A 14115-nucleotide genomic window follows, 5' to 3' on the forward strand; every position below is an offset into this window, starting at 1 on the left:
ATAATACAACAGTGAATCGTCTATTCATAGGCAGAGAGAAGTTAGTCGTGGGGTGGTGAAGATAAGGCGGTTTGGGTGTATGAATGTGTGTTATGGGATACAGAAGGCAGCTTCTCTTCTTGTTAGGGGCGATCAGATGAGTCGCCGAGATACCGCCTCTTCCTGGAGGTGAAATAATAACAGCTATTATCGCTTGTGAAGATTTATAAAACAGTCATATAGTGGACAGCAGTCTAAGTCGTCAAAGGTCAACATACAGTATTCCTCATGTGCAAACTTATGTCATTAAAACATACTGACACTAAGTACAATTTTCCATTGACATTTCCTCCATTGTCAGTGATATAACTTTGAGTGAGATATCAGTATACTTAACATCTTGTTGTACATTTCTGTCACATCATCATTAATCACACAAAGTCTTCATGCTCCAACAGGTCAGGTCATCATCATCATTGTCACGGCTATTAGCATGCAGCAACAGTGGGAAACAATTATCACGGTTAATCATGAGTTTCAGACATGGCGGATACATGTTACAAAAACTAGAAATAAAGTAAAATACAAAAGGATAAATAGAATAAATAAGAATAAGAATACAAAGGAATTGCAAGTATTTCAAGTATTTTCGTGTGAGAAGTCTATTGCACCGTTGGTTAACAAAAGTATTACACAGTGAAAAGGCAGTAGTAGTCTTTTGAGTCACTTGTATTATTTATAGGCTGACTTTGGGCCTGCTGGATCTGTCTCAAAGGCGTTCAGGCGTCAGTCCATGTTTGATGAGTGTCATTGTCTACAGTGTGTGTGTGTGTCATTTCTCCTCCAATCAACAAGTGCCACGTCTGTTCAGGTGTGTGTTTCTCTTCATTCTACAGGTCAGTGTGTGTAGATGTGTGTTTGTATGTTGGCGTGTTTATCCACTTTCTGTTCGGTGTTTGGGTAAACCTGACTGAAAGCGTGGGTCCTGCCCTCCTCCTTTTCAGTCCAGTTCACGACCGTGCTGCTGCTGCTCATAGTTCAGTCTGTCCTGGTCCTGGCCCCAGTGATCCTTTCTCCAGTGTCCGCCTCACGCCAGGTAAAGCCTACATCTTCTTCACAATGTTTTGTCCATTCTGAGGTGCCTTTTGACCTCAGTTGCTCCTCTGTCTGTACGCCCTTTCTTCTTTGCCCGATCATCCCGTGTTGGTCCGTCACTGTCCTGTACAATTATTGATGCAGAGTTATCAAAGGTCAGCATTCTTTTGCTCGGCCTTACTTTCATTCGGGCTTAATGGGCGTCTCGTCACAGCTCATGTCAGCTAAACTGTCTGAAATCTCCCGTGTAGTGAAACAGGCCTTGGATTTAACACTCCTCCATCTCTGCTGCATGGATCGCATTCCACCATAGCACTATTGACATTTTAGATTGTTGTTATGGGTCCAGCTGCTGCAGCATTTGGTCAGAAAGTCAGGGGTCAGAGAGATGGTGGGGAAACAGGAGTCCAGGTCAGCCGGCTTTCAGGACAGCTTAAAGCAGCCACTGTAATTAAACATAAAGAGGAAAAACAAAAACAAAACAAAACGAGCGAACAGGAAAATGATGTATTGGCTGTGTTATTCAGAGGGAGAAACACGGGCCAGGCCTATTCATCCTTCTCTCCCCTTTGTTTTTCCTCACAATATGAGTAACTCATAACCACCAAGTTAACCCAGGACAACACAGGTAGATATTAAAATTCGTAAGATCACGTTTAAAAAGCACAAAAGAATTTTCCTTTCCTTCAGTAATCCTTGTATGATTCATCAGCAGAAAACATCTCACCATTTGACTCTTAACCACAAATTTGTTGTTTCATCACTGATTGATCATACCGGTCTCGTTCTTTAAAGTTGTTGTCCTGCAACCCAGAGTTTATTTATTGAAAGTAGTGGATAAACTGACGTTTGATAACAAAACTATTAAGTTTTCCTGTTTAACACTAATGGGGATATAGGCACATGTATAGTGTGTGCTGTGGTGTAAAGCTGTTCTTCATTGCATGTATGTGTATTAGTAGCTTGCATACCATGAAGGGCCTCTGGACTGTCTCACCCAAGGCATTTTCTCAGCTGATTTGCCTTTCACTCGCGTGTGTTACAAGAAGGCAAATGCTTGAAACAGGATGTGAGATTATTATGCTGTTATATATTACATTATACCTATAATCCAAAATGGGTGAATCCGCATGATACTGCTGTAGGCCACATCACACTTCTGAGTTAAAAGATATAATCATTAAGATTTATTAGATAGGTTTGTGATATCCTATGCTGATTTACTGTGAGTGAGTTACTGTTTCATGACATTTCATGCTGCTGAGTTATGAAGAATATTGTGGTATTCAGACAGTAGAACTCTCTCTTTTTTCTTTGTGATAAACAAAAGAGAACAGGCACTTACGGGAGCGTCCACCCCACCTTTGGTGGAAGCAGAAAACAGGAGCCAGGTCATACTCAGGCTCACAAGGAATCCAGAAAGATGTGAATGCTTAGTTTGGCTGTAGCGCATTTTGTGCATGGCTTCTTTCTTTGTTTAGTAACTTTCTTACTTCACTGAGGGCATGCCCCTAAGCATATGACTGAGTCCTCCATAATTCAGGTTTGTTATATATTGCAAAATATTAGCCTGCTTCAACACTTAAGCAAAACTTATCCACTCTACATTTTATTATTATTATTATTATTGTTATAAATTCTCTTTCTCAAAAGAAAATAGAAATTGTAGTTGTTCTTTGCTGAGGAAACACAAAACCTTCCCCCCTTTTTTTCAAAACTAAAAAGTACATTCAAAACAAAAGCAATAGGGCCTTGACTCAGCTGGCTCTGAACAAATTGGGTACTCATCACTCAAACAGCATTTCAAAAACAAAGAAACAAAAACAAAACTTAGCACACTACGAGAACAACAACAATACTAACTGAAGATATTGTTCTTGTTTGTTCTCATAATTTAAGAATAAAGTTGTACATGCATTAGTAAATCATGTACTAATCATTGTATTGCCACTATGATCCCACAAGTATGATCACAAGAACAGTCATTTTTTCAACCCAACAAAACAAAAACAAAACAAAACCAAAAACAAGTTACTGATGGCTTGAACGCTTTTACGAGTCAGGATGCAAAAAAGGCTGCTGCCAAAGACAAATCAGAGCGTGAGGGAAAAAAAAAAAAAAAAAAACTGACAGAAGACATGACTTCATGTTTGGCTTTAATAACTGTTTCCCTCCTCTGATAACTGACTATATGCAGCTCCTGCTCTAAAAATGTGTAACCTGCTCATCAGCTTAGCAGTGACCATATATTTAATTCAACTATAATTGTGTAGCTTTAACTGTTGTATACAGGTTTTTAGTTGTTAGTATAGGTGTACTCTATATTTCAACAATGTCTCATCTAGGATGACAGGTTTCGATACCCAGTCAAGTGCTCTATGCAGTTAAGTAGTTTACACTATTTTGCTGTTTTCTTCATCTCATATGTCATTATACTGAATTTGAGCAAACCTTAGAGCTTGATGCAGACTACTTTTAACAATTATCCACCTCACATCATAATGACTAGTTGCTTATCTTCATATTAATATTATTTCATTATTAATGTTATTATCTTTTATAAAACAGCAATAGTATATTACAATATTTTGTTATATTTATTTATGTCCACCAAAGGGCCGAGGGTGAGCTGCAGTCTCACACCCTTTTAACCTAGAACATTTCCTTTCCCACATTTCCTTGTGGCTGAACAATGACACAACATGTATACATATGCATCTCTGTTTTAATATGTGTTTGTATGAGTTATGCTATTTTCTTTCATTCTATTCGATTTCACAAGCCACGGTCTTCATCCTAACTATATTTCATTATTTCATACCAGGTTACAAGAGTTGTTATCCTTTTATCAATTTGAATACATTACAGTTGTTTTATTTAACTTTATTCCTCTTGCATTTATATGTATTCAGTTGGGTCTGTTTCCAGCCCTTTTAAACTTTCTTGGATCTCTAATTTTTACTTGGTGAGGGATTATTATGTTTCTTCCTACGACTTGCTTCTTTGTTTCTTCCAGTCATGTAAAATGTCCCTCTTTTACACACCTCCAGCATGTAATTTTAAAACCCACTGCTTGGTGTGTGTCTAATACTGTCTCCTCTTGCTCTTCCCCATTCCTCTCCTCTCTTGGCCTCAGAGCCTCCCTGTAGCCTCCACTGGCTGTGAGAACAGTGTCAGCGTCGAGGCAAACAGGAACATCACTTTCTCTTTTCACCACTGGCCTTTTGTGCATGGTTAGCATATTGAGCGCCTCATCTGCTGTGCCCGTATCTTGTGTTACCCAATTCTTTTTCACCCATGAGACCTAATGGTGGCAGTAATCCTTTAATAGAGTCGTTTAAATAGATCTCTATTTTCCTCTTTCTTTTCCCATTTCCAGTTCTCCTTTCAACTTCAGTTCCATGTGGAAAAGGTTTATATTCTTCTTCATGTTTTAATTTCTTCTTGGGTCTTTTGTTAATGTAATTTCTTGTTTCAGGACAGCTTTCAGCTGGGTAACAGCTGAGGTTACATTCCTTCCAGCTGTGGTTTTTTAGCTTTTGTGGATTTCTCACCTATTTACACTTATTACCTGCTACTCCGGTTTGTTGTTTTCTAAATATTAATCCTCATCAGGTGTTAATTTGCTTATTTGTTTCCCCATTGTCAAAGATTTTGCTGGGCTGTCACTAGCGCTTGACTTCAAGAGTGGTTGCTGATCGCCCTTCTGCTTACTTCTAAAAAAATGAGCGGTATATCAGTTTCTGAGATAAAGCTCAACCCCGTTCTCATTTATCACCAATCACGACAAACCTCAACAAAGAAAACAAATAAAAATGGAAGTAGTTCAGCGTATTGTGCTGTAAAATCAACTACTTCTGAACACATACACATATACGGATAGACATTTGCATTTGTTCACAGTATTCTAACAGCTACCTCTGAAACTGAGTCAAACTTAGTTCTTTTTGGCCTTTTGTGAACTTAACCTACTACAGCGTTCTTAAATAATTTGTCACGAATAATTTTGGCTACCTCTAAAACTGGTCTAAACATGGTTCTTTTTGGCCGAACAACCTATTTTCACAGCGTTCTTTAATAATTTGTCACCGGACAATTTATTTCACCCTCCTAGTAGATAAACTTAGTTCTTTTTGGCCTTTAGGCGAACTTTCCTTCTTTATCCCATTTTTATTTCACAGCGTTCTTAAAACCTTGATGTGCGTTTTACAAAATAGTGTTTCTCTCACCTCAACAGGCGTCACTGGTGATTCGGATGCGTCAGACTGAATCCGCGTGAACCAGACCACGGCCCGGACTTGAGCGTCCAGGTCCTCCTGTCTAGGGGCACAGACTTCAATGCTGGCTCTCCCGCAGCGTCGAAACAGTGTACTTGAATCCTGGAACAAGTCACGAATATGATTCTGACTATTTCTGATCCGGCTAGAAGGACAAAATAAATGTCAAAGAGATTTATTCTGACCCAACACTTCTTCAGCTGAGAGTCTAAAGAGTGAAGAAACACACTGTAGATCTTTACTTGCGAGAGGCGGTCTGAAGCAGCTCACACACCAGAGTGGGGCCTGTGATCAGTGACTCTGTTCTTCTTGCCAGCTTTGTTATATATGTAACCCTCTCAATTTATCCACTGCTGTTCAAGTCAGTGATTTAATATTTTACCAATGTGTGCAGTACTGATTCTGTCAACAGGGCAGTGATGGCGCTATAGTTGTCCTGCACTGCATTGTCTGGAAGAAGAAGGAAGCTGCAATGAACTTGACAAGCCTAGAAGGCATACCGAGGCGCATTGAGTGCCGAAGAGAATAAGGACTGCTTTTCTAAGTGTTAGGTTCTTACAGTTACAGACTTGTGGGATTTGCTTACCGCCATCCCTTTTTCAGTTGTTTTTTGTTGGGACATAGTCGAGAGACAGTTGCTGGATACTTTCATTCGGCGATTGGAAGGTGAATCCGGTGGTTTTTCCAGAGGCGCGTAGCTCCACTGAGAAAGGACGGTGACGAGGTTTACTCATCTTTGCAGATAAACACTGAAGCATCACACACACACACACTACCGGGTAGATTGACAAAGTTTTTCTCAGAGCTCTGAATTATTTTATTGACTGCTTCAACACCACATATTTTCTCTTTTTCCTTTCACTGCAAACCAGTGGTTGGTGGAGGTAGAACATGATAAGAACATAAATGGACTAATACTAATATGGAAACTACAGATTGTTATTCTGAGGGATTGTATTGGGTTTTTTTTGTCTCAGTGTTATTAACATTCTGCATATTGAAGTTGTGATGGGACTGTTGTGTATTGCGTTCAATAAATGCCATAGAGTGTTCTCTATAGACAGCATAAGGTGTTCTAGTTTTCTGTTCTCTTCTCCTCATTGAAAGTACCTAGATATCCATGTCCCTAAGTTAATCAATTAAGGGATGGAATTTACAAAAAGTAGGCGAGCCCAGCCGGAGGAGTAGATGGAAAGATTGGTTGGCTGCTACACTTCTAGCTGATTTTTGCAAGTCTTTGTTTGCAAAAGTTTCTCGCTGTTGATTATGAGTCTTACCGTTTTCACAATGATATGCAGAACAGGAATATGGTACTGATATGAAGAAGTGTGTAGCCATACATTGAAGGAATTACAGCAACAATACTGATGATCAAATTGCAGAATTTTGTATGCGTTTGGCTGTGTTGACAAAGTTCTTAGAGTGAGACAGACAGGGCAAGGTACTGGTCGTTGAAAGCCCGAAAGGTGAGGTTTGAATCTGAAGAGACGCTAACCGTAAAGTTGATCACCTCCCTCTATATCTTCCCAGCGTTTGAACCCAGACATTATGTAATTTGCGTGTAGATGGTGCCTGTAGCTGCTCTGAGTCTTGAAGACAGTGTCACCCCACACTTTTCTCACGCTTCAACAAAGTTGACAGTTCGGGCTCAGAAAATGAACCGAATTCTGATAATAGTTGGACACCCTCACTCGTGAGACAGACTGCAAAGAATAAAAGAGATTATGAAGGGGTTGTAGCTGAAACCACTTCTAAAAGTACAAAGGACGAGAGGAGCTGCTCTCAAGCCAACTCACTGTCTCTCAACTAACATTGAGACAATGATGTGGCTGGCAACCCTCCTGAAGTCCAAAAGATAGTATTGGAGCATGTCGTGGCGATGCCTCCACTCCAAAGTCAGACTCTAAAGGTCTTGTAGCCCATGCAGGAGGTTCCTAAACCCCAAAATGAGGTAGAGTTTTTGAGGCATACTGGTCACTTCATGGAACTCTATGATTCAGATAATGTCCCTTGATGTGCAAGCGAGCATTAGATTCTTGAGCTTACTCCCAACCTTCTGACTTGGTGAGGGCAGCTTGGCTGTCGCAGCTCCCTACGTGAGTATGTCAAGCTTCTTGGCTCAGCTTGTAGCTTAGTTGAGGATGGGAGGGAAATTACACCAAGGTTTCTGAGATACCCACCCGAGACACAGGGAAAAAGGCATCAAGTATATCTTACAAAGCGGGTTTGCGTGGCTGCTCACCACAGCTGCACAGAGGGAGGTGGTGTGAGGAGTTTCAGAGACTGCAGGAGGCTTTGCTTGCTGAGACAGTTTACAGCCGCGGCTGCGATCGATCCCTCATCTTAGCATTGCGATCTGTGAACGAGATTCAGATACGACTCCACAACTTCTCTGATTTTCTTCACTACAGTTACCGGACTGAAAGAAAGATAGAAGAGCTTCTGGGTTGATCGAATGAACTTCGTCATCTCGTGTGTGTAAAAGCTAAATCGTCCGTCAGTACACATGCAGCTGGTCCCAGACATGTCTTTGCGCGCATGATGTGAATACCAGTGTGTACTTCAGGCGTATCCACCGCAGAAAGCAGAGGAGTTTGAGGGAAGCTTGAGGTAACTGGGTTAAAATGCAACAACAAAAGATAGAGCAAAGCAAACAAAACACGCTGAAAAGAAATCCACCTAAATGCCTCCGGTGAGTATGACTCCAGTTGCAGTATAAGCCCAACAAAATGGCACCCTAAACGGAGACCCAAAACGCTTGGTATCTGTTTTCAGGTGATAGTAATGATGGACATATAGCCAGAAAGGTGTAGAAGGTCCTCCAAAATAAAGATCTTGGTTGATCAGAAATACAAGGAGTTGAGGAGAGGCAAAGGTGGGAAGCCGAAATGTAGTCTATTTAAAGCTGGACTGGACGTGCATGATGGAGGTCTAGACTGCACCAAAGAATGAGCCAGGATGTCCGCAGGAGTTCACAGGACAAGAGAAAAGTCCCATGTGAGCCATTTCCATTGCCAATTACTCTGCTGGACTGTCTTCCAAAAAGGCTTATTGGCCCTAGAGTGTGCTGCTGCAGTCTCCATTGAAGGAAGTCAGTGTAACAGTCTACGAGTTCAGGTTCAAAGTAACCACAGTATCAAGGAGTCCTTTTATGGCAGGAACCTTTCTAGTCAGAAAAGTCTTTCCATCCAGGATCTGCTGGACATTATGAAGGTGCTTGGTGGTCAGGAAATTGCCTTATCTCTGGGATACATATCCACAACCATCCATTTCCTAGAAGTGTCGGCGGAAATCAGCTGAGGGATGTAGCAGCTTATTCTTGTAGTTCCTGATCCCCAGGACAAACATGGAGTGCCCACTTGCTGATAAGGACTAGTGCCTGGATATTTGTATGCAGCAGAGCAGTTGGCTTAGGAAAAAGCTCAGCCAGATACATGTCTTACAGGAGAGCATCCATCACTCTCCACTGGTGAGCCATCTCTACTCGCAGGTTTCAAAACCGATCAGGAACTTGATGAGCAGTGGGAAAGTGTTGCTGCCAGGCACAAAAGTGCGACCACTGTTCCTGCAGGAGGAAGAATGGCCTTGAATGGATATGCAAGGAAGGTCACAGCAACATCTGAGCACAACCCACGATGGATTTGAGCCTCTAGAGTCAACCTTGCCTGGTGGGCTCTTGTTTTGCAGTGTAGTAGCCACGGCCTATGTTCATCATTTGGGGTCCGGTTCTGAGTTAAAATGAGCACTGCACATGATGTTAAAACTACCTGCTGGCAGGTTGTTGCAGAACTCATCGCTTCCAAAAGCGTGTCATCCCTTGGCTGAAAGAACTTCGTCAGAAACTCTGTCAGGTGACAATATTATCCGTCGGTTCAGCTACAGCTGCGCTGCAACTCTGTGTCTGTATGTCTGGCACGAACACTTACATGACTTTGCTGAGTCAAGCTTGTCTGAGAGTGGAAAGAGATAGCACAGAAATTAAACTCAGTTTCTGAAGTTTCTGCTCTTCATGCAGCCTCGTTATACGCCTACTACTCAAGACTAAGCACAGAATTCGACTCTCAAGACCCATCTCCACGACTTTAAACAAGGCCCAGACGTCCACCCTTCAGGCCTCGAGGGCGAGTCAGACTACATTTAAAGAGAGCTTCAAGGTCGCAGACTTATCATCGTGGTCAGGAGCTCGCCTCTCCATTGTTGTGGTCAAAGAAAAGAAGCCGCAACGTCAGCAGACTGTCGTAGATTATCATAGAGCTGAGCAACAGTAAGACCATCGAAAGGCCTCGCTGCCCAACATTGAGGAATCTTTCACCGGCTGACTGGGTCCAGAGTGGTTTCTCATCCTGGATCTGAAATCCGGCTGTTATCAGGTGGAAGTCGAGGAAGAAGACAAATGTAAAGACTGCTACCGTGCACCCATGGGAGTCCTGGGGAGTTTGTAGAGGCTGCGAGGGTGACAAATGCTCCCAGTACCTTTCAGAGAGTCATGGAAAAGTGTAGGCAGCATGGATTTGGAGTGAAGTTTTGGTTTTCTTGATGATGTCTTCGTCTCTCTCTGCGACGCTTGGGTATGAGGAGCGACTGCTGAGTCCTCCACGGATGAAAGAATTTGGTTTTAAAGGTTGTACATGAGAGAGTGCCGGATTCTTGGGACATCTGTCCAATATCCTACAGCCATGTTGCTGTATCCTCAGAGGGGTCAAAAGCAGATCCCAGCAAAAATGGCTGCCCCTCACTGCGCTGTGAGACCAGTAACATCAAAGGCTCAGAGTCTTTCTTACGGGTTAGCTGGATATTATAGAGGAGGTTTATAAAAAGACGCTTCTTCCAGATCGCTGAGCTGATGACTTAACAGCTGTTGCCTCTCCACCAAGAGAAAATCAGTCTGTCTGGCTCGAGCCATAAGTTTTTCTACAAGTGTGTGGATCTCAGCCATTTTGTGCTTGGTGGACAGCCACCTGTGAAGATGCTTGAGACATTGTTCAGTTACCTGGCTACACTGCGCCCCTGTTCTTGGGTTTGCGAGTCCTAAGAAACATTATGTGTGCATGCTGAATTACGGCACTTACAGACCTTACGCGACTCGCGCGGTGCAGCCTTATATCAAGAACAGGAGACAAGTTGAGGGGTCGTTTACCTATGCCAGTAGCCCTCTCCGGAGTCCGAGCAAAAGTACCCTGCACACTAGGCTTGAGAGTTCTTGTCATCTCTGAGTGGGCTGTCACCGAGAAGTTTTTGACTATCTCTATGGAGCAAAATTTACAGTGGTGACAGACAATAATCCCGCAGACGTATGTCTGACGTCTCGCAGTTGGGCATGCATGTAGAGCATCGTGGTTGTGCAGCTCTTTTCGGTTTTGGTGCGGCATCCAGTATGGGGCTGGGAAGAACAGCAAGATGCTGACGGGCTTTCAGGCGTCCGCATCCCACGCGACTGTCCGTGCCTCTGATCAGGGAAGCTCTACTGGTAGGGATGCACTGAAGCTTTGTTGCACAGGCTCTTACCGCGCAGCAAGGGCCCGGTTTCCAACTGGGCAGTAAAAGCAGTATCTGAGAGACATCCAGTGTTCTTCAACTCTCTAGGAGGAACTGGCGAAGTGCCATCGCCTGCAGAGTAGAATGTTTGGCTGTGGAACCTCTGCAATACCAGCAGATTTCTGTCCGACGTCGTAGCTGGTTGCATGCTGCACATAATGTCTCTTCCGTGGGCGTAACGTGAGCGAGAATCAGATCGATGCGTCAGCAGTAGTGCCAGCTCTTGTCTTGCGGAGCGTCTCTCCTACAAAGGCAAGAAGGCACGAAGACAGAAGTTCAGTTAATGACAAGAATAATGGATCAGTTAGTTGCTAGTGGATGAGGGTCTTATACGGCAGCATCATTCAAAGGGAATCCGTGTATCGCTCGATTCTTCCGCACAAGTTACAGAGCAGTTGCCGCTGACCAGCTCCACAATGCCTGTAGGCCATCTGGGTGTTGATAGGACTCTGGACTGGTCCGAGCTCAGTTCTATGTGGCTGACCATCGATCGTATGACGGCAAGGTCAGGACATGTGTGAAGGTGTCTCTGGAAAGAAAGTACTGAGTTGAAAAGGTGCTCACTTTGGTGAACATAAAACTAATCGATCCCACTTGCTGGTTGGTCTGCATGGACTGCACTTACATTGGAACTTCAGATGAGAGAGGGACTAAACATCGTCTTAGTCATGACGACCATTTCACTAAATCGCATGTGCAGTTCCGACTCCTGATCAAAAAGACAAAGGAGCTATGGCGAAAGAGCCTTGTGGAGCAATTTTAATCCGTATGGATTTACTGAGAGGATTGCTACAGCGACGGGAGCCGTGATTACTGAGGTCTGCCTATGCAGTCAAAGAGTCTTTGCTGCGCTGCTTGGGATAAAAAGGCGAGGCCACACCCTACCATCCCGGCGATCCCTGTTGCACGTTCCAATGATCCTTCTTCAAATGCTAGGGCGCTGGAGAGAGAAGATAAAAGTTAGGTGGAGGATGCTGTGCAGCCCTTTAGTACCTGCCTGGCATGCAGCTGTACAAGGGAATGATACCACAGGTTTCCACTCACGATTGATGTTTGGCAGACAACCAAGGCTCGATCGACCGCCTTTGGCCTGTGCCCTGAAAGATCCAGCAGCCTCTCTCCTCTGGATATATCAAAAAGTTGAGAGAGTCTGCATGAAAGCTACCAGTTAGCCATTGGGCTGAGTCAGAAGAGTGCTTTCCCGGAACAAAGCAGAGGTTTGACAGTAAAGTCGCGGAATCCACACCCTTGCTAAAGGGAGATGGGGAATCCTCTGCAGAATGTTTGCCATCAAGGGCAGCTTCAAAATACGCTGATGGGGTGGGGCCGAACCGTGTTCACTGTGATCAGACAGATTCAGGACTGCATACTGTTTTGTGGTGGTGCCCTGGAAGGAACAGATGGGCCTGAAAGAGTGCTACTGAGGGATCCTGCTCTTACAACTTGTGGGTTCTCCACCCACTGGCTGGAAGAGACGCACCCAGAAATAACAGTGTCACAGTCTAAGCCTGGCTCACTACCACAGTTGAAACATGCAGGACTGATTCTTTCAGAGACCAGCAATGAGAGAGAGCACTGAGATGAGAGTTGAGTGTACTCTCTTCATGTCTCTACCCTGTGCTGAGCTAATGTATTTGCAAAGATGGACTCCAAGAAGCCGGCCAGATTGCAGTCACGGACAGACTGGCTGGGTGAAAGTCACTGAGAGTCAGCTACAGAGGCATTTGGGGCAGATTGATCAGCTTCACACTGTTGAATCCTGAGTTGGGTCCAGAGCTCTCTGCTCTCTAAATCCAGATGCTCCACGAATTCCAGCCAGTGATTGACCCAGAGCGGAGGCGGTGAGAAGGAACCAGGTTCAGGGTGCCGCGCTACGCAGAATCAGTTCGGCTGAGAGACAGCCAGAGCTACAGGTCTCTCACGCGGTTTTAGGTGATAAGTCGTGCCTATGATTACAGAAGTGAGGCAACAAAAATGAGAGTTGCGGAGGAAGGAAAGAGAGCAGGCTCTCTCTAAAGAAAGTGTCTAATCTTGAAGAGTGTTGGACTGGAGAAGTCATCAAAGGGAGATCGGCTCCGAGAGCTAACTTATCAACGTTAGGGAAATCCTTACAGGTGACAGTTGTACTGCCCTACTCTACTCTGGGATTGAATGACTTTCAAGCTTAGCTTTCACCTCGACGAGTGTACAGCGTGGATAACTACTACTGCCGGGACTGCTGAAACCGTGTGTACAAGTTCCACGTACAGGGATGCACGCATGCGGCTTAAGAAGTCATACCCTCTCAAGGTTATCTTCACTGCTGTTCAGGTCAGTGATTTAATGTTTAATGTGCACGGTACTGAATTCTGTCCAGCTAACAGAGGGCAGTGATGGCGCTAGTTGTCCTGCACTGCCATTGTGGAGAGAAGAGCTGCAGCCAAGAACAGATAGCCGGCAAGCTGACTAGAAGAAGGGCATGCTGGCGCGTGTGAGTGCGCGAGGGCAGGAGGACTGTTTTTCTAAGTGTTAGGGTTCTTACAGTTACAGACTTATTAGGATTTGCTTACCATGCATCCCTCCAGTTGTTTTTACTTTGTTAGGGACATGGTGCGAGAGACAGTTGCTGGATACTCGGTGGCCCGGCGAGTTGGAAGGTAGATCCGTGGGTGGGTCCAGAGCACGCATCGCTCCCACCCAGAAGGACAACGAGCGAGTTTTACTCCATCTTTGCTGAGATAAGCACTGGGCTTATCACACACACACACACACTGCAGGTAGATTGACAAGAGTTCTCAGAGCTCTGAATTTATTTTATTATTATTTTACTTCAACACCACATATTTCTACTCTTTTCAGCTTCCTCCACTGAAGCAGAGTGGGTTGGAAGGTGGAGGTGAGAACTGTGATAAGAGACATAAATGGACTCAATACTAATATGGAAACTAGATTGACTGACTGAGGGGATTGTATTGGGTTTTGTCTCAAGTGTTATTAACATTCTGCATATTATTGAAGTTGCTGATGGGACTGTGTGTGTGTTGCGTTGTAATAAATGCCTATGGGTGTTCTCTATAAGACAGCATAAGGAGGGTGTTCTAGTTTTCTTGTTCCTCTTCTCCTCCATTAAGAGAGCACATTTGTATATAGCACTTGGTGTTTGTAAATAAACCGTTCAATTGTTTCACAAACAGAGTCCTGCACTTGAATCCAGTTGTTCACTGTGACACAATCGCTCAACCCAGGACTC

This window comes from Oreochromis aureus, linkage group 3 (assembly GCF_013358895.1).
Source record: "Oreochromis aureus strain Israel breed Guangdong linkage group 3, ZZ_aureus, whole genome shotgun sequence".
In the NCBI taxonomy this organism is placed as follows: Eukaryota; Metazoa; Chordata; class Actinopteri; order Cichliformes; family Cichlidae; genus Oreochromis; species Oreochromis aureus.